This window comes from Prionailurus viverrinus, chromosome B2 (genome assembly GCF_022837055.1).
Source record: "Prionailurus viverrinus isolate Anna chromosome B2, UM_Priviv_1.0, whole genome shotgun sequence".
Classification (NCBI taxonomy): Eukaryota; Metazoa; Chordata; class Mammalia; order Carnivora; family Felidae; genus Prionailurus; species Prionailurus viverrinus.
In genome coordinates, this window is record NC_062565.1 from 100,463,820 (window position 1) to 100,483,073 (window position 19,254).

General features: G+C 39.7%; 1 protein-coding gene across 1 annotated transcript in view; it reads left to right on the forward strand.

Annotated features, from left to right (window-relative positions):
* SLC16A10 (solute carrier family 16 member 10) overlaps nt 1-19,254 on the forward strand; it is a 115,260-nt gene that overhangs the window by 28,977 nt on the left and 67,029 nt on the right. The gene's annotated exons all lie outside the window — the stretch shown is intronic.

A 19,254-nucleotide genomic window follows, 5' to 3' on the forward strand; every position in this document is an offset into this window, starting at 1 on the left:
CCTGATTGTTTGTATTTGGGGTATTTTGAAAGCGTGATGTACTGGTGGGATGAACTGTGACTATTTTGTATTATATTTAGATTTCATAATCAAATCCACAAGTGTGTTTAGGGCATTGGGAAAGCAGTGTAAGAAAGGAAGAGGCAGGTTTTCACCTCAGGATAAGGGGTGAGTAAACCAAGTAAAATGGGACACATTTATTTCATACTTAAATAATTGTTACTAACCTCACTGTGCCATGGCTGTTAACTCTGGCTCTCACAAAACAAAACAAAACAAAACAAAACAAACAAAACAAAACAAAACACAAAAGTCAGTAATGGTGAATATATTTAATGTTGTCTGGGGCTTCATCATATCCAGGCCCTACCTAGGACTTGGAATTTTGGAAACCAACATTGCAGAGGAACACTATAACCCTACTGGTTTGGAAGCTGTGGTATTGGAAGGATTTCTATTCTTTACTTTTATCATTTTGGATGTTTCTTTCAAATATTTTATGTATCCAAATACATAATTTCTATGATAAAGGAATTTCTTTTAAAGCTGGTCGGGTGCAATCTTTAGATATGGAGTTGGTTTAAACAAACATTAAGTAGTAGTAATGGGGACATCCAACACAGATAATAATTTAGGATATTTAGAAATAGGAAAAATGTGGTCATAACTGTAAGGCCTGAATCTATTTCCATAAAACCTGATTTGCACATGTCTTCACATTGCAGAATCACATTGGTATTCAGACTGACATGCTGACATTGTTCTTCCAGCATCCCTAGTTTGGGTTCCGTGAAGCATTTTTTCCATTTCTCTTTTTTCTGTGTGTAATACTTTCTCAGATTCTTGGATAAATAATCAAGGCATTTTTTTTCTGGGTCTACTTATAAATCACAGGCATATGCCCAGTGTGAAAAGTGCTCATCCAATACTGTTTAAAAATAAACATAAACACACAAAAATGGGCCCCTAAATCAGAGGTTGAAGTTGATAAATGCCAGTTTTCCTATATGACATTGTTTTAGAGACTTACCTTAGTTTATAGACTAATATAGGGCCAGATAAACCTGGCAGCCTTTGCTTTTTCTAAATATCTTTTTCTATAGTTTGTACACAATATAAATTTCACGCTTTAAATAGAAGTAAAATGCCAGTTGGAATCTGTTATTGTATGCATATCTCCAGTCTAGAATTATTTAAAAAGAAAAAGGCAATGATTTTGGATTTGTATTTTATATTAGATTTATCAGACATAAAATAACCCTTTCTAATTGCTGTAGACATTTTATTTTTTATTAAAAAAACTTTTTAAATGTTTATTTATTTTTGAGAGAGAGAGAGAGACAGAGGGCAAACGGGGGAGGGGCAGAGAGAGGGGGAGACACAAAATCTGAAGCAGGCTCCAGGCTTCAAGCTGTCAGCACAACCCAATGTGGGGCTTGAACCCACGCACTGTGAGATCATGACCTGAGCCGAAGTTAGACGCTTAACCGACTGAGCCACCCAGGTGCCCCAAATTGCTGTAAACATTTTAAAACACTTTGTTACTTTAGTTGTCTTGTTGTGAACTGGTGGCTAGTTTATGGACTGGCACCCATCCATGGGCCACTTAAGCATCAGTTTCAGTGACTTATGCTGTGTACCAATAGGTAGTATAGATTCTTTGACAGCCTTTGACAAAGAGGATGAACATCATGCTATAGTGCTGATTTTTAGTATTTGAACAAGAGATTAGGTTTGTCTCAGTGACTGCAGAGTGGTTAATGTGATTTTTTTAAAGAATTTATTTGATAGGTGTCTGACAGGTGTCAGAGTTATTTTTACTCTTTAGAACTTCTGGTGTAAACTGAACTACTCTGAAATAAAGCTTGTTTTGTGGGGAATAATTTTTAAAATGTGGTGTGTGGATATGAGGGAGGTAGGAATTTTATTTCTCTGATGAAAAAATATGAAGTGTTCTGTGAAATATTTCTGTTCATCTGTTTTTTTAACTCATACATTCGAAGTATATTTGGAATGTTTATTGCCAAGCGATTTTGGAATATACAATGCAATCAGCTTCTTACATGGTTTAAATGAGTCATGGGTCAAAAAATGACATGTAAAGGGTGCCTTGGGTGGCTCAGTCAGTTAAGCGTCCGACTTCACCTCAGGTCATGATCTCACAGTTTGTGAGTTCGAGCCCCGCGTCGAGCTCTGTGCGGACAGCTCAGAGACTGCAGCCTGCTTCTGATTCTGTGTCTTCCTCACTCTCTGCCCCTCTCCTGCTCGGGTGCTGTCTCTGTCTCTCTGTCTCTCTGTATCTCTGTCTCTCTGTCTCTCTCTCTCTCTCTCTACCTCTACCTCTCTGTCTCAAAAATGAATAAAAACATTAAAAAAAATTTTTTAATAAAAACAAAAAAAATAACATATAATATGGCACACATGCTTCCCACCCTCTGTTGGAGGATTTGAGGCAGCATGGTTACCCCATAGATCTGGATTAGTTTAGTTCTTTGACACCAGCATTATCAAGATTTCGTCGTATTTGGAAGAACATAGTTTTTAGAGAAATTCCATGTTATTCTATTTCCATTTAAAGCATAATTTCAAGAAGCTTTCCATTTGTAGAAAGCTACAGACTAACCTCCTTTACCTTTGATTTTCATGTTATAGTAGAGAACCAGGCAAGCAAGCCTCAGCTTCCTGGGCATGTAGCGTATGCAGTTGTACAGGGCTTTGTGCTCAGAAGGATCCCATGTTTGGTTTAATGCTTTGCTGTCAGCATCTTGTTGTATTTGATCTTGTTTGGTACATGAAGTCCGATGGGACAATGGAGCCTGTGCTGGGGGTTTGGGACCTTGGCTCTACAGTTTTGCCTTTCTACCTCCCCAGACCCTGTTATGCTTCCCCTTCCCAGCCACTGCCCCATGTCTGCCTCCGCTCTTCATCTGGGGTGGTAAGTGGGTCGTGTTAGGGAGGAGGAGGCTGATGTTCTGCTGTTACTCTCCGGCTTCTGCTTGGCCTGGGTGCAGGCTTAGGGATGGTTGGGGTTGGTTACCTATATATATCTCATAGTGTTGTGGGGAGTGGTGGTGGCCAGCCCTGCCCCTGGCTGGCAGCACACTGGCGCGTTTAGTGGGTCAGTGTTTAGCTTACCCCCAGTCTAGGTGTCGAGTATGTCCGGGTGCAGAGGTTTAAAAACCCGTGGGCATCACTTGCCATGGATTCTGGTGGCTGGCCAATAGGGGAGATGCCTGGCTCTCCTTCCCCTCAGTCTAGTGGGTGGTCAGAAGAGAAAACCCAACAGCCATCAGGCCTAAGCATATACTTGCGGTCCCCCTCCCCCCTTAAAGGTATGTACTTTTCCCTTGAATATTTTTATGCTAGAAGGAGTGCTCCTTTGGGTAGCCTGAGGCACCCTTTCTTCCTCCTTCCAACCTTCTTTTTTAAATTTTTTTTTTTTAACGTTTATTTATTTTTGAGACAGAGAGAGACAGAGCATGAACAGGGGGAGGATCAGAGAGAGAGGGAGACACAGAATCTGAAACAGGCTCCAGGCTCTGAGCTGTCAGCACAGAGCCCGACGCGGGGCTCAAACTCACGGACCGTGAGATCATGACCTGAGCCGAAGTCGGCTGCTTAACTGACTGAGCCACCCAGGCGCCCCCTCCTTCCAACCTTCTTGAGTCTGGCTTGAATTTGTCTCTTCTGCCTGGCTTGAGGTACCCTCTGGGAACAAGTCATGAAATATAAATTTTGGAATTTCAGTGATTCTGCATATGAGCTAAATGCTCTTGAATTTATATTTAAGACTAGCACTGCACGGTATAAAAATGATGATGAAATTCATGCTAGTAATGGCACTTTTTGTTCTCTTTACTGTGACTGCACAGCATCAGTAGCCTCTCTTAAAATGTTTCAGGTAGAAAGATAAGCCCTCTTCAAGTTGGATTATACAAACATACATGATATCTGATGTGTGATAAACTGGACCCATGAGGCTTTTTGGTCAGAAGAGTAATCCTACTCAATTTACTGTATTTTTACTACATATGGTATGTTCTGACAGAACACATCTTTCATTAAGCATGTGGTTTTTATGTGAGCATGTAATGCCAAGGATGATTTCTGCTCTGAACTGAGTTTCTTTCCTGTCCCTGTGTCTGTCAGCTTCCTAATTTCTGACTTTGGGAGCCCGTGGGTTTTTTGACTATGGCTTGGCCTTATTTTTGCCTGTGAGTCCCCTGGCCTTGAAGATATGGCCCTTCATTCATTCCTTCCCCTCACTGACAGCCTCCTGTGTCTTGCTCTTTTGTGTCCTGAACTTGGACCTGACTCTGCCCTTTGGCTTTAGTCTAGTTTGCTTCTCAGCATGCCCTAGAAACTCACTTTGGCTGCATACACAAGGAGATGCTTTGGGATTTTATTTTATTTATTTTTTATTTATTTTTTTTAACGTTTATTTATTTTTGAGACAGGGAGGGACAGAGCATGAACTGGGGAGGGTCAGAGAGAGGGAGACACAGAATCCGAAACAGGCTCCAGGCTCTGAGCTGTCAGCACAGAGCCCGACGCGGGGCTCGAACTCACGGACCGTGAGATCATGACCTGGGCCGAAGTCGGACGCTTAACCGACTGAGCCACCCAGGCGCCCCGAGATTTTAAACATGGAACCCAATATACTATCACAAAGGAGTTCAGATTCTGGCAGCACTGGGTCACTGATTTTCCAGGCAAGAGAAGCTTTAATTCTTGAACTGCCTACCAACGAGAACTTCTTCCTCCACAGGGGGCTGGCTAGGGAGGAAGTCTGGCATTTTTCTCACTGTTTTCTTTAAAGTGTCCAGGGCACGATTGAGATCAGTCATTTAGGCGCAGCTTTTCCATGCAGACTTAGCACCTGGTTTAGGCAAGGGCTCTTGTTACCCAGCTTTTATCAAGGTTCTTAGCACACTCAGTACGGCTCCTGCTTCCTGCTTCCCTGGAGAGAACTGGTGGATTCTGTTTCAGGCTGTTCTGTGTGGCTGGAGTTCACCCTCAGTTGCCGGCTGTCACCCGTCTCCTGGGAGAGGGGCACTGAGTGTGATCACTAGATACTGCTGTTGGTATTTTATTTACTGCCAGTTCATCATTACTGACAATCATTCCATTTGGAAGATAAACGTTGCCTCACCTGTTCATGGCATAATATTTTTACACTTGCTTTTCACTCACATGTTGCATATTAACTTTCCTTCTGAGAAGATCAGCGTGATCTTGGAGCCTGGTGTGATCTGGATCTTATTACTCCTCGTGTATGTTTTTATCATCAGGTGCTTCTTTGGACTTTAGCCCATACCTCTTACTTGTCATCATCCTGTCAGGCTGATTCTGCTTGGTTCCTTAGTAACTTTGCTTTTGGGGTTTTATCTCTTCATCCTACCTACTCTTACCTTCCCTGTCAAATACAATTCTCTCATGAGCAACTGTGCCTGATAATCCTGGTGTAAAGGCCACAGCCCAGGATGTTTTAATGCTTGCAAGGAAGTCTCTTCAGATTACTACAGTGTAAAATAATCCTTTCCATTTCAGCCTCTCATAGCTTACTGGATCAATTATTTATTTACTTGTGTAATTCATGTCCATGCTCAGGTATGTGTTAGTGTAGCTCCGAGACTGTGACTCCCTCTGGAGAAGGATCAGTGCCTGATATTAGCCTCCTCCTCAGTGTCTAATTTAGTGCCTAAAATAGGGAGACCTGCTGGCTGAGATGCACTGCTCCCTCGGTTAAATAGCGTTCCCTGTCTGAGCCCTAGAGCCAGGGAGTAATCGTTGTCTGATTCTGTTGTGTTCCAGTAGACTAATAACTAGTAAAAGATCCAGAATATTCTGATATAGGTCTAAGGGGCAAATACAAGTCTGAATTGGAGCCCCTCATCAGAGATAATTTCCCAGAGGGCCTGGATTTGAGTCTTTGTCCTTCATACTAACTTTTGTGACCCTCACTCAGCTCAAGGGGCCTTTTCTTACCTAAATGCCCTCCTGAAGTAGCACTGATATTCCTCAAAGGGCAGTAGGGTTTACATTATATTACCATTAGGGAGACACTGGCTTAAGTCCCACCTTCTCCCCATTTTTTCCCTTTCAAATCTCCAGGAAGTCCCAGAACTGGGGGTCAGGACTGGATCAGAAGAAGCAGGAAAGTAGGCCACTCAGAGGTGGGAAGAGGCCGCAGGCTCCAGTATCTACTCCAGGGTGTGTTCAGAGGCTGCATTAAGAGCAAACCAAACACTCTGAGGTCCTAAGAGGAAATTGCCCTGAATCCAAGATAATTTCATTCTAAGACATAAGATGGAGGGGTTCTTTTCTTTTTCTTTTTTTATGTTTATTTTTTAGAGAGAGGGAGAGAGAGAGACAGAGCGTGGGGGGGGGGGGGGTGCAGAGAGAGAGAGGGAGACGCAGAATCTAAAGCAGGCTCCGGGCTCTGAGCTGTCAGCACAGAGCCCGATGGGGGGCTCCAACTCACCAACCTGAGATCATGACCTGAGCTGAAGTCAGATGCTTAACCGACTGAGCCACCTAGGGGCCCCAAGATGAAGGGGTTCTTGATTAGCAGTGGGCTTTTTAGTTGCCACAAAGTAAGTAAACTCTGGGTGATGAGATTGGCCATAGAATACAAACGACCCTATGCTTTCAACTCTTCTTAAGTTAGGGCCTTTTATCTGCTCATTCTGATCCTAATTATTTGGGTTTGGTTGATGGCTAAGAAGTGGACTTTTATTTTGTACTTACAGTTTGAAAAATATATTTTTTAAGTTTATTTATTTATTTTGAGACAGAGACAGAGAGAGAGAGTGAGCACAGGTAGGGGAGGGACAGAGAGAGGGAGAGAGAGAATCCCAGGCAGGCTCTGCACTGTCAGCACAGAGCCTGGCACGGGACTCGATCTCACAGACTGTGAGATCATGACCTGAGCCAAAATCAAGAGGCAGATGCTTAACTGATGGAGCCACCTAGCTGCCCCTGAAAAAATATTTTTAAGTGTTTTGTTTTCTCCAACAGAGTGCTTTTCCTTCACTGAATCCCTAAAATTTAATTCTAGCTTAGGTTATTGAGTGGGAATGCAAGAGTATAATAATTTTTAGTGTGATCGTTAGTATGATGTAAAAATAAATCTCTGGAAACATGAAGTAGAAAATGTTCTTTATAGACTCTCTATGGGAAAAACAAATGTTTATAAACTCTGCTTATCAACTGTTTGTTTTTCCTACCTCTGTAATTTTATCCAGTAATGACTGTCAGAGTTCAAATTCAGTTCATTGCACAGTATATGGAAATTTTCCTCACTGTTAATTAGTAAGACTTTGAATCCTAAGTCCTGATGGCTAAATGACACAATTCATTAAAGGTAGTCATCCTTTAACCTTAGTACTGTTATACTGGAAGGATAAATACAATTAGAAAAATATTTTATGAAGGTATCTTAAGTTTTGTTAGTAAATCTAATTTTACCCTTGGTTTCATTTGTGTTTCTAAATTCCTCAAGTAGATCGTGAAATCTGCAGACTTATTTTAGTTCAAAGATCTTTTTGCTTCTATAATTAACCACACTAAAGATCACATTATTGGCATTAAAAACAGTGTTATTAAATTAGAGATAATTTATTAGATCATCTTCAGGGCTAATGGGAGCAGTTTGGGGCAAATCTTTCTAGAAATGGTAGTATGTTTTGATAAATATATATGGGCATGGAGTGGTTATCACTTACCTCCCAAGAAATTTCTGGGAAACTGGGACACATTTACAGTAAGATGTTACGATTAAGACTTATTGAAAAACCATCTGACTTGAGTTCTCCAAAAACTATTCTTTCCGTATCTCATCAAACTGTCCTTGAAATCCCTTTGCCTCTGTTAAGTTTTTCTAGACAGTCTGAATAAGAGAATGTAATTTCTTAGATATTTCTGTGGTCAAATTAATATTTCCTACAACTCTCTCTAACCTGAATATCAGTACAACTTTATATGTATACTGCATATATTTGCTATTGGAATTGCAGTCAATTGCCGTATAACAAATGTCAATCTGTTTACTGCTTTACACTTTCTAATATATTTTTACAAAAATAACATCCTTTATCCTAACATGACCAACATGTAGGATGGTGGTATTATTATTATCCTCATGGTTACAGATGAGGAAACTGAGGCTCAGATTAACTGGATCAAGCAGGAGGTGTCTGAAACCTGGATCTCTGGACTCCAAACTCCGTGTTCCTTCTACTGTTCTATACTGGATACCGTTGTACACTGATTTACATTATAAATTCTTAGTGAAGACAGTCAAGGAAATTAGTAACTTAAATCAATAGTGGCTTTGTTCAGACACAGGCACATGCATATTTTATGGTAGGTGTTTATATGTATGTAATATTTGTCATAAATGTCAGAATTATAATCAATAGTGCCTTATTTTTAGATTTATAGTTGAGAACCACTTACTATTTTAGTGGGAATTATGTGAAATCCTTAGAATAAAAGGTATTAAGATTTTGGAGACTGTTCAAAGCAGTGTTCCAAATTGGGTGTTATCTCTTTTTTTTTTTTTTTTTTCGTGTGATGAATGAGGAGCTGGTGTGTTGGTGTTTGGTTATAAAGATAAGTATTTTCTTGGTATTTGTATGTCCTCTTTCTGATGCCAGTCTTTTGGTTAGCTTCTTCCCGTATTTCATATTTATGCAGTTGCAGCTGAAGGATAAGTAGACAGAACATGAATCGACTTATATTAAAATATATCTAGGGGCACCTGGTGGCTCCGTCTGTTAAGCGTCTGACTCTTAATTTTGGCTCAGGTCATGATCTCAAGGTGTCTCCCTCTCTGTCTGCCCCTCCCCCGCTTGTGTGTACTTTCTCTCTCTCTCTCTCTCTCTCGAAATAAATAAATAAACCTTTAAAAAAAGGTTAAAAAATATATCTAGAAGTGTCAGATTCACGCTACTACTGCCAGCTGCACCAGAGATGAAGTGTGAGATTAAAGAATTTTATTGCTTACTCATTTTTTTTTTGACCTAGTTAGATTCATGTTAGGCAGTCTGTGATTATTTTAAGATACTGTAATATATTGCATAGCACTTTATATACTTTTTAACCTGTTTTTATATATTTACTCCTCACAATAAATTTGAGTCAAGTGAGATGACATGGTTATTATCATATTACAAATGAAGAAATAGGACTTAAAGATAGTATAGCACCATGGTTAGGAGTATATATTTTTTATATATTCTTTTATGAATCAGACCAGAACCCTGGCTCTGCCAATTACTACCTGCATGGCCTTGTAGCACGTGACTCTTTCTAAGCCTTGGTTTTCTAATCTGTAGAATGGAGGACCTTGTGAGCTTGCTGGAGGGTTTAAAAGAGATAATGGGTAGACACTATTTAGAATCAATAAATATTAGGTAGCATTATCATCTTCAGAGGTTATTATTTATTTAACTCAACAAAAATTGAGAGTCCCTTTTCTGTGCCAATCGCTGGGCTAGGCATCAGGTACATGATGGTGAACTAGACAAATATAGTCCTTACTCCAATAGAATTTATGTTTTAGTAGTAGAAACGGTAAATGAGTCAATGAGAACTTCATGATGTGACACGAACTTTGAGGAAAGTAAAATGGACAATGCTTGAGAGGGCATTCTTAGTTGGACGGTCTTGTTGGAGAAAGTGGCATTTGATCTGAGACCCAAGTGGCCATAGCTGTGTGCAGATCCAGGGAAATAGCTTTCTAGGAGGAGAAAAACAGTGCAAACAGAGGCAGGGTAAGGGCATAACAGAACAGAGAGACATTGTCCAGCGTGGAGAGGTGGAGGGCTAGATTGTGTAGGGTTTGTATGCCAGGGAAAAGAGCTTGGGTTTCTTCCAAGTGTTGGGTTTTTTTGAGCAGGGGAGGGATATGTTCAATTTTGAGCAAACAGTAGGGAGGTGCCAAGAAATAGAGGTATAGATGAAACACTGCTATTGTCCTTTAGAGTCTTCTGTGTCATAAAACTAGCACACGGCAGATTAGCAGTTAGAGCAGCACACACCCAGTATTCCTGCTGGTATACTCCTAATCTGATAATGGATGCTATTTATTATCATGTGTTCTCACAGCAGTCACCTCTCAGGTGATATTATGGTTTGTGTTATCTGTCGGTGAATCTGTTTCTCTAAGTCTGAAGGGCATGGGGGGGTTGCGACAAAGTGGGGGGAAACGATAAAAAGACTATTTCTGAACAATGGATATGAAATAGAGATTAGGAAGTAGGGGAGTGAAGGAAAAAGCATGGAGGTGAGGGATGCTGTTTAACCTGTGGCTTCCTGAGGTAGCATGTGTGAGTCTGTACGGGCTGGGCCATGTCTCTCCCAGGTTCATCATGAATCCAGGCAGTGCAGCCCAGATGCTGCTGCTTTGATTCTCTAGCCTGAGATTGTTAGTAGTTTTCCTCATCTCCACTGAGGCCAAAAGGGGCAGTGATACCTTTGTGTTTTCTTCTTACAACAAGGTACTCTTCCCTTGGGAGTTTATTTCTTTGAGTCATTCCATCAGTTTAGCTATGATAATCGATCAATTAACATAATGGTCATATGTAGTTATTATATTGGCTAACATTTAGCCACCATACTTACTAAAAGTTAGTTATAGGCTCTTTTACCTACATTATTCTGCTAATCCTGAAACCCTCTGAGGTAGGTGCTACTAACCTTCCATTGTTACTGATGAGGAAAATGAAGCACAGAGAGGTTAATTATGTACATGTGGTCCCAGAGCAGGTCATTGAAGCCCAGGGTTCAAACCTATGCTTAATTTTAGAGTAGACATGATACTCTTAGTTGCTTCTGCACACTGTTACATATTTAATAGTTACTTATTGATTATTAATGGTCTGAAAAGGGGGGGAGGTGATGTTCTTCTACTGGAAAATGTAGTCTACTTAATGAAGACAATACCAGTTGGTTTTAAGAAATATGGAAGTTAATTCCATAGCGCCATACTATAAGCCTTTCTATTCTGAAGAATTTCACCTGTATACCACCCACATGAAATGACATGCATTTAGGAAGGCTGTTTATTGAGAGAACTGGTACCTCTGTTTCTTCAAAAGAGGATTGGGGCGCCTGGGTGGCACAGTCGGTTAAGCGTCCGACTTCAGCCAGGTCACGATCTCGCGGTCCGTGAGTTCGAGCCCCGCGTCAGGCTCTGGGCTGATGGCTCAGAGCCTGGAGCCTGTTTCCGATTCTGTGTCTCCCTCTCTCTCTGCCCCTCCCCCATTCATGCTCTGTCTCTCTCTGTCCCAAAAATAAATTAAAAATGTTGAAAAAAAAAATTTAAAAAAAAAAAAAAAGAAAAAAAAAAAAGAGGATGTATTGTCCCTTAAAGAAGGGGCTTACCAGTGACAGATTGTGATTATTACCTCTTTAGTGGCTTTTAATTACACAAACAATATAATAAAAAATAATTTGTAAATGAAGAAAAATCTTTACCTCAACAGATTAACTGTTTTTATCTTTTCACATGCACTTCTAGTTCTTGTTTATTTGTATATAATTTGTACACAGTTCTAGAATGCTTTTCATTTAATTTTATATTATAATGTGTTATTAAGTTAGGCCGTAAGTCTCTCCAGTAAAAAGGAAAAGATTGGAACAGGAAAGGCTGCAAGTCATTAATGATCGATTGGGGTCATGCCTACCAAGCCAGCAACGTCAGTTTTGGAGCTGGCCTTGGAAGGAGCAACTGTGTGTTGGACCTTGGAAAGTCTTCATCTTTCCATGTAGTCTGTCAGGCTTCCAAGAAAGCCAGTCGGGGGGGATGGAAAAATACAGTGATTTGGAGCCCATGTGAAACTAACAAGCTGATTGAGTTCCGTGTTGGGAAAGAGGAAAAACAGTCCCTACCTGATATGGTACTTTAAATGACAGCCAAACTTTAGTGGATAGGGAATGCGTCATCGTTTGTCAAAATTATCAATATTTTGCTCTTTGCAGGGGCTTTAATAGTTACTTATTGGTCACAAATATAGTTTCATCAGAGTGGAAGAACAGAGTTCTTGATAAATGCTATTTTAGTGATAAAGCTGTTATTCTGTAAATTCAGTTTAATTCAAAGTGTTTTTCAACTTTCAAATTTGTGTTAACTGTAGACCAGCTACATGCATTCAGAAGCCTCCATGTTCAAGCTCCAGATGTCCTGAAGGATGAAATCCCATATTCAGGATCTTTCCTGAAAGTTCCCCTATCCAAATCGGCCTTTTTCTCTTGTGCCTCCTGGATGTGACAAGAGGTAACTTGAGTGAAAGGCAATGGGACAAAGTAGAAATCCTGTTAAACCTGTTTGGATAAGGCCTGAGACAATTGGTAGAGATACTTGTTTCCACTTTTCTCCTTTATAAAACAAGTAAAATTCGAAGTATCATCATGATTTTTGGGCTTTGGCACATTTCGTTTGATCTGATTGAAGTCACCTCACACAGCAAATCCCTGGGAAAAAAATTTATACAAACGAGAATTCCAAAGTCAGGTTTTATGTTAAATTCATGCCATTACAATGTAAGGATGCCTGTATTTGAGTTATGAACTGAAATATTTAATTATGGGACACATCATTATATCAGAATATATAGTTTGCTTTGAAACACTTCTTTGTATATTCTCTAAGACATCTCTCCCTTTCTGTCATAACAAGAATTTGAGGGAAGTGTGGGCACGGGAGCACTATATAGGTTGTGTGTGTGTGGGGGGGGGGGCGCGGTGAGGAATGCGTTCTAAATAAATGCCACTACAGTGGAGTCAGCACAGTTTAATTTCTGGGGGAGCGGGTCTTTCTGTTAAATTCACATAAAGGCTTTCTTCTCTACTACAGAAACTTATTTATGCGACAGTCTTCAGTGAACCTGTTCACTGGCATATGGCCATTTCCTTTGTGTTTACATTTTAACGGTGTCTAGAAAAAAAGCATCTTTTCATGAGCTGTTCTTTTTTTTGTTGTCTCTACCTGTTTTTGAGTGCTCTAGTTCAATGACCACTATTGTACTCTCAGCACCGGACATCCTGTTGTGTGGTTGTGTGTAGAGCTGCATTTTGGCTTGGTAAACATTACATCTGCCCTCAGGGAGGCTGCAGCCTTCCCGGGCAGAAAGGCCTCTCATGTTTTGCTGTTGCCGTTTGCCAGGTACCTCTGTGTCTGTGAGTGCACACACTACCCGCTCCCTCCCTGGGCCCCAGACTTGGGTTCCATTTGGCCATCATCCATGCTCCCACCTGCCCATCTCTGCTCTGATGGAATTCATTAAGATAATAAAATAGCTTTTTCCTATACGAATAACCTGGGTTTTTTTTTAATAGGCAGAAATGTGTAGTAGTTAAGAGCACGATCCAAACTGTATTTGAATCCTGTCTGGGTTACTTACTAGCTATGTAATCTCAAATAAGTTACTTGGTTTCCTTAGGTAAAAAGGGTATACTAATAATGCTCTGCTCATGGGGTTGTTATGAGGATTAAATGAGTTAATATTTATAAAACAAGATTGTGTCTAGCATATGGTAAACATTATATGAACATAAAGTAAAAGAAATACTTTTTTTTTTTAATGTTTGTTTATTCTTGAGAGAGAGGGAGACAGAGCGAGCGGGGGAGTGTCAGAGAGAGGGAGACACAGAATTCGAAGCAGGCTCCAGGTTCTGAGCTGCCAGCACAGAGCCTGACAAAGGGCTCAAACTCATGAACTGTGAGATCATGACCTGAGCTAAAGTCAGACGCTTAACTGACTGAGCCATCCAGGTGCCCCGATACTTTTTTTTTTTTTTTTAAGTTTATTTGAGAGAGAGCACATGAGTGTGCAAGGGTTTGGGGAGAGGCGGAGAGAGAGAATCCCAAGCAGCTCAGAGCTGGACTCGGGGCCTGATCTCATGAACTGTGCGATCATGACACGAGCTGAAGTCAAGAGTTGGGAGCCTAAATGACTGAACCACCCAGGCACCCCTATACTTTGTTTTCTAATTATAAAACTTGGAGAATTTTTTATTACTTAGTAAGAGTGGGAATAATAAATAAATGGGATAGTCAGGATGGCAGGAGTGTATTTCAGGCAGGGAAGTGTAGATCTGGTCTTTGAACTCCTAGACCGGTTGTCCTATTCATCATGATGGTGTTCTTGTTTCTCTCATTTCTAGATCTTTCTTCCACCTTTGATGAATTAATAAATTTGGCATATTTGATGAATGAATTTTCAGCAAAATGGCCTTGAGCCCATGCCTTACTAACTAGTTATATGACCTTTGGAGAATCACTTAATCTTTGCAAGCCTCAACTTTCCTATCAGTGAAATGGAGTCAGTACTCGCTGTCTGGCAGAGTTATTGCAAGGATTAAATAACATGAGTATGTAAAGCCTTTGGCCCTACGCCTGGCCTACCAGAGTACCATTTGGATGTTCTTTTCTCTTGATTCCTTTCCAGTTCTTCTGACCATATTGGAGGTGATGCATATCGAAAGTCCCTAGTTGCCTGAGGGAGCAAGGATCCTGGAGAGTTCTATGGCTTGACTCAGATCCTCCAAAAGCTGAATTCATATAAGAACAAAGTGAGCGAACTGACTCCACTTCACCCATACTTTATACCAAGTTGGTTGGAAGATTCATAGCATCTATCAGAGTCACATACAGTGACCTTCTGGAATGCTTTTTCCTGTTCCTTTTTCTCTTCCTTTCACTGTGAAATATAACCTATATATAGAATGGTGTAAAACATAAACGATAATTATGAACACCCTTATAAAGAAACAGAATATTACCAGCCCAGCCTGCTTCTAAAGTGCAAATGGAATCCTATATACCTTATGTCGAAAAACTGTTAAAATATCCTCTGTATCTTGAAAGATAAACCTTCCTAGTAAAAGATTTAAGAGATATTTTAAGTTATGGTTTTTTAAAGTTTATTTTTGAGAGAGAGAAAGTGCGCACGTGAGCGGGGGAGACGCGGGGGTGGTGGGCAGAGGCTCTGAGGCGGGCTCTGCACTGAACTCAAAAACCGTGAGATCATGACCTGAGCTGAAATTGGTTGCTTAACCAGCTGAACCACCCAGGTGCTCCTGTAAAGTTATGGTTTTAATTGAATGTTAGCAAAATACCAAAGATGGCTGAATTCCATTATTATTTCATATATTTTGTATACTTTGCTAGGCCTGTAATGTTTGGTTCAGTAATAAAACTAATAAAGTAAAATATATTCACAAATTACTATAATTCTATAAAATAACTTACCTTTTATTTCAGCAAAATTGCATGCTAGTATAATCAAGATATTTTGGTGTATTGGCAACAAGATGTAGTCACAGTGATGATTTAAGGATTAAAAAATAAGGTGATTGTATTTGAACCACAATATTTGAATACTTTTCAACAAAGGTGTAAATTAAAGCAAATGTAAAAGTAAGAAACAAAATACGTACTGTATTATTCCATTTATGGAAAAGTCTAGAAAATGCAAACTAGTCTATAGTGACAGAAAATGAATCAGCAGTTGTTTGGGAAGGGGCAGGACTGAGGAATTACACTGGGGAATGAGGAAACTTTTGAAGGAATAGAAATATTCATTGTCTTAATTGTAGCAGTCGTGGGTACAGCTGCCAAAGCTTCCCATTGAGCACTTTATGTGCAGTATATTGCATAACAATTCATCTGTAAAATTATAAAAAATGAAAATTTTGTTTTGAAAATGTTATTCGTCTTCTCCTGCATAGTAAAAACTATTGAGATAAAAAAGCAAGCCAAGACGGAATAGTCTTTTTGACTAAAGATGTTGGGACAACTAGATAACTACATGAGGAAGAATGAAGTTTCATCTTTATCTCACATCCTGTACAAAAATTAATTAAAAATGGATCAAAGACCTAAATGTAAGAGCTAAAATTATAAAACTGTCAGAAAAAAGCATAGGCATACATCTTCATGACCTCAGATTAGGTAGTGGTTTTTTAGATATGACATCAGAAACACAAACAACAAAAAGAAAAAATAGATACATTGAGTTTCATTAGAATTAAAAACTTCTGTTTTGAAGGACACCATCAAGACAGTAAAAGAAAGAACCCACAGAATGGGAGGAAGTGTTGTGTCCAGAATATATCAAGAACTCTTACAAGTCAACGATGAAAAGGCAAGGAACACAATTTAATTTTTTTTTTAATGTTTACTATTTTTGAGCGTGCGAGAGAGAGCAAGCAGGGAAGGGGCAGAGAGAGAGAGGGAGACACAGAATCGGAAGCAGGCTCCAGGTTCTGAGCTGTCAGCACAGAGCCCGATGCGGGGCTCGAACTCACAGACCACGAGATCATCACCTGAGCCTTAGTTGGCCGCCCAACTGACTGAGCCACCCAGGCACCCCTGAGGACACAATTTAAAAATGGGCAATGGGGGCACCTGGATAGTTCAGCTGGTTAAATGTCTGACTCTTGATTTTGGCTCAGGTCATGATCTCACGGTTCGTGGGACTGAGCCCTGCATTGGGCTCTGTGCTGACAGTGTGGAGCCTGCTTGGGATTCTCTCTCTCTCTCTCTCTCTCTCTCTCTCTCTCTCTCTCTCTCTCTATGTCTTTCTGCCCCTCCCCTGCTCATGTGCGCGCTCTCTCTCTCTCTCTCTCTCTCTCTCTGTCTCTCTTTGTCAAAATCAATAAATAAACATTAAAAAAAAATAATAAAAGTGAGCAACAGATTTGAATGGGCATTTCTCCAGAGAAGATCTATAGATGGCCAATGAGCATATGAAAAGACACTCAACATCACTAATAATTAGGGACGTGCAAATAGAAATCACAGTGAAATACTATTTCATTCCCATTAGACTAACTATCATAAAAAAAGATGAATAATAACAAATGTTGGGAAGGATGTGGAAAAATTAGAACCTTCATTTATTACTGGTAAGAATGTAAAATGGTGCAGCCACCTAGGAAAACAGTCTGGCAGTTCCTTAGAAAGTTACTATATGACACAGCCATTCTACCCAGGAGAATTGAAAAGCTATGTGAATGCAGAACTTTGTGTAGAAGCATTCAGCATAGCTTTATTCATAATAAGCAAAAAGTGGAAACGACCCAAATGTCCATCAGTGAATGAATGGGTAAACAAAATGTGGTTTATCCATAAGTGGAATATTACTTAAACGCAAAAAGGAACAAAGTACTCATGCATGCTACAAGGATGAGCTTTGAAAACATTATACTAAATGAAAGAAGCTGGACACAAATGGAAGTGTATTTTGTACTTCCATTATACAAAATATCCAGAATAGGCAATTCCATGAAGATGGGCTGAGTAGAGGAAAGAATAGAAGTGACTGCTAATGGGTACAGAGTTTCTTTTTAGGGTGAGGAAAATGTTCTGTAATAAGATAATGATGACTGCACAACTTTTTTAACATATTAAACACCACTGAGTTGTATATTTTAAAAGGTCAAGTTTTATGGTATGTGAATTATATCTCATTAAAATAGTTACATGAGAAAAATCAAGACAAAATACAGAATATAAATCAAGTTTTAATTTTCTTTTCATGTTTGTTTATTTTTGAGAGAGAGCATGAGTGAGAGAGGTGGCAGAGAGAGAGGAAACAGAGGGTCCAAAATGGGCTCTGCGCTGACAGCAGAGAGCCTGACATGGGGCTTGAACTCACGAGCTGTGAGATCACGACCTGAGCTGAAGTCAGATGCGCAACCAACTGAGCCACCTTGGCACCCCACGAGTTTTAATTTTAAATACAAAGTATTTGTAGTTGAATTTGATTTATTTTTGAAATTTAATAAAGTCTTACTAAATAGTTTTGTAAAATCAAAATTGTTCTAACATTTAGTGTCTATTAATTCCCAACATAAATAATCAGGGTCATGTTTCACTCATATTAGATCCACTAAATATGTATGTATTTAGGAATAATAGGAATTGTTTAATGCTGCAAAATGTTTCTCTCCACGTGTAATAGCTGTGAATTTAGTGCTAATTAGTGAGTACCACCAGAACCATGAATTGGAATAGGAAGAAAAGCAAGAAAATGAGCAACTAGCTCTACTTGGAAGTGCAACTTTATTATGCAAGAATTCATTGCATTCATGTCCTCTTAGAAGATTTGATAAGTTAATTTGTTTTTCTCTTATCTAAGTGCTTTTGCAGTGGCACAGCTTCAACTTCATGGCATTTAGATGAGGTCCCCTTTGTTATGTGGGCATAGGACAACAGATATAGAGATGTGCTTCTCTGAGGCCTGGACAAGAGCACATGTTTAGAGTTACAAGTCTCCCTGTGTCAGGATTGAGCATCTGTATTCTTTAATGAGATTTGTATGCACACAGGAGTGTGTGATCTGCAGGGGTCTAGGGCAGGGGTCCCTCTTGTGGGGCTCTAAGGGACTGCTTCTGATCTTATCATACCCCTCTTTAGGCCTTACTTGATCATGAGTCTGCTTTTTCACTGTTAATACTTTCAGCAGATGCTTATTATTTAAATTTGATTTTAAGATTAAACAGAATGGCAGAGATAATTTAGACTTGGCTAGGACTAATCTTTCCTTTTATGTTATGGCAAGATCAAGATTTCTAAACATAGTAGAACAGAGCAAAGGCTGAATGGTTTTGGTATCCTTCTAAGCTATTTTTTTTCTCAATCATTTATCAATTCAACGTGTCTTTATAAATCCTTTATGTAAAAGACGATCTAAGTCCTAAATCCAGTCAGGGAGGAATGTGAGAGTCTTGGCTTGCAACCCAGCGTCTATATGCAGTTTGTGGTTTATCTTGGCGGTTTAAGTTCTCTCTTAATTTCCTGCTCTTCAGTAGTAAATAACTCCCTGGCAGGATTACTTGTGGCTAGGAAGGCTCTTATCAGAGCATCTTTGTTTAGTTGGTACTTAGGGCAGGGCAAGGAGGCATTTGATTCACCAAGACAGAAATCTATCTGTTAGGTACAAACTTACTTGTGTGGGTTGATGCTTTCTTAGAATATCAAGGCTTGTTTGTACATGACAGTTATAGGAGGTGCTTCCCTGTGTTTTCAAAAGGTTTGTTATAGCTCTTTTTGGATTCTTAGTGGGTACTGTGGGGTGGCTAAGAACATGGCATCCAGACTGTCTGGGTTCCCTTCCTCCACTCTCTGTCTTTGTGGCCTTGGGCAAGTTTTTTAACCATTCTTTGCCTCAGTTTCCTCCATTATACAGGGATAGTATGACCTCAGTCAGTGTTGTTGTAAGGATAAAGCATGTACAAGTT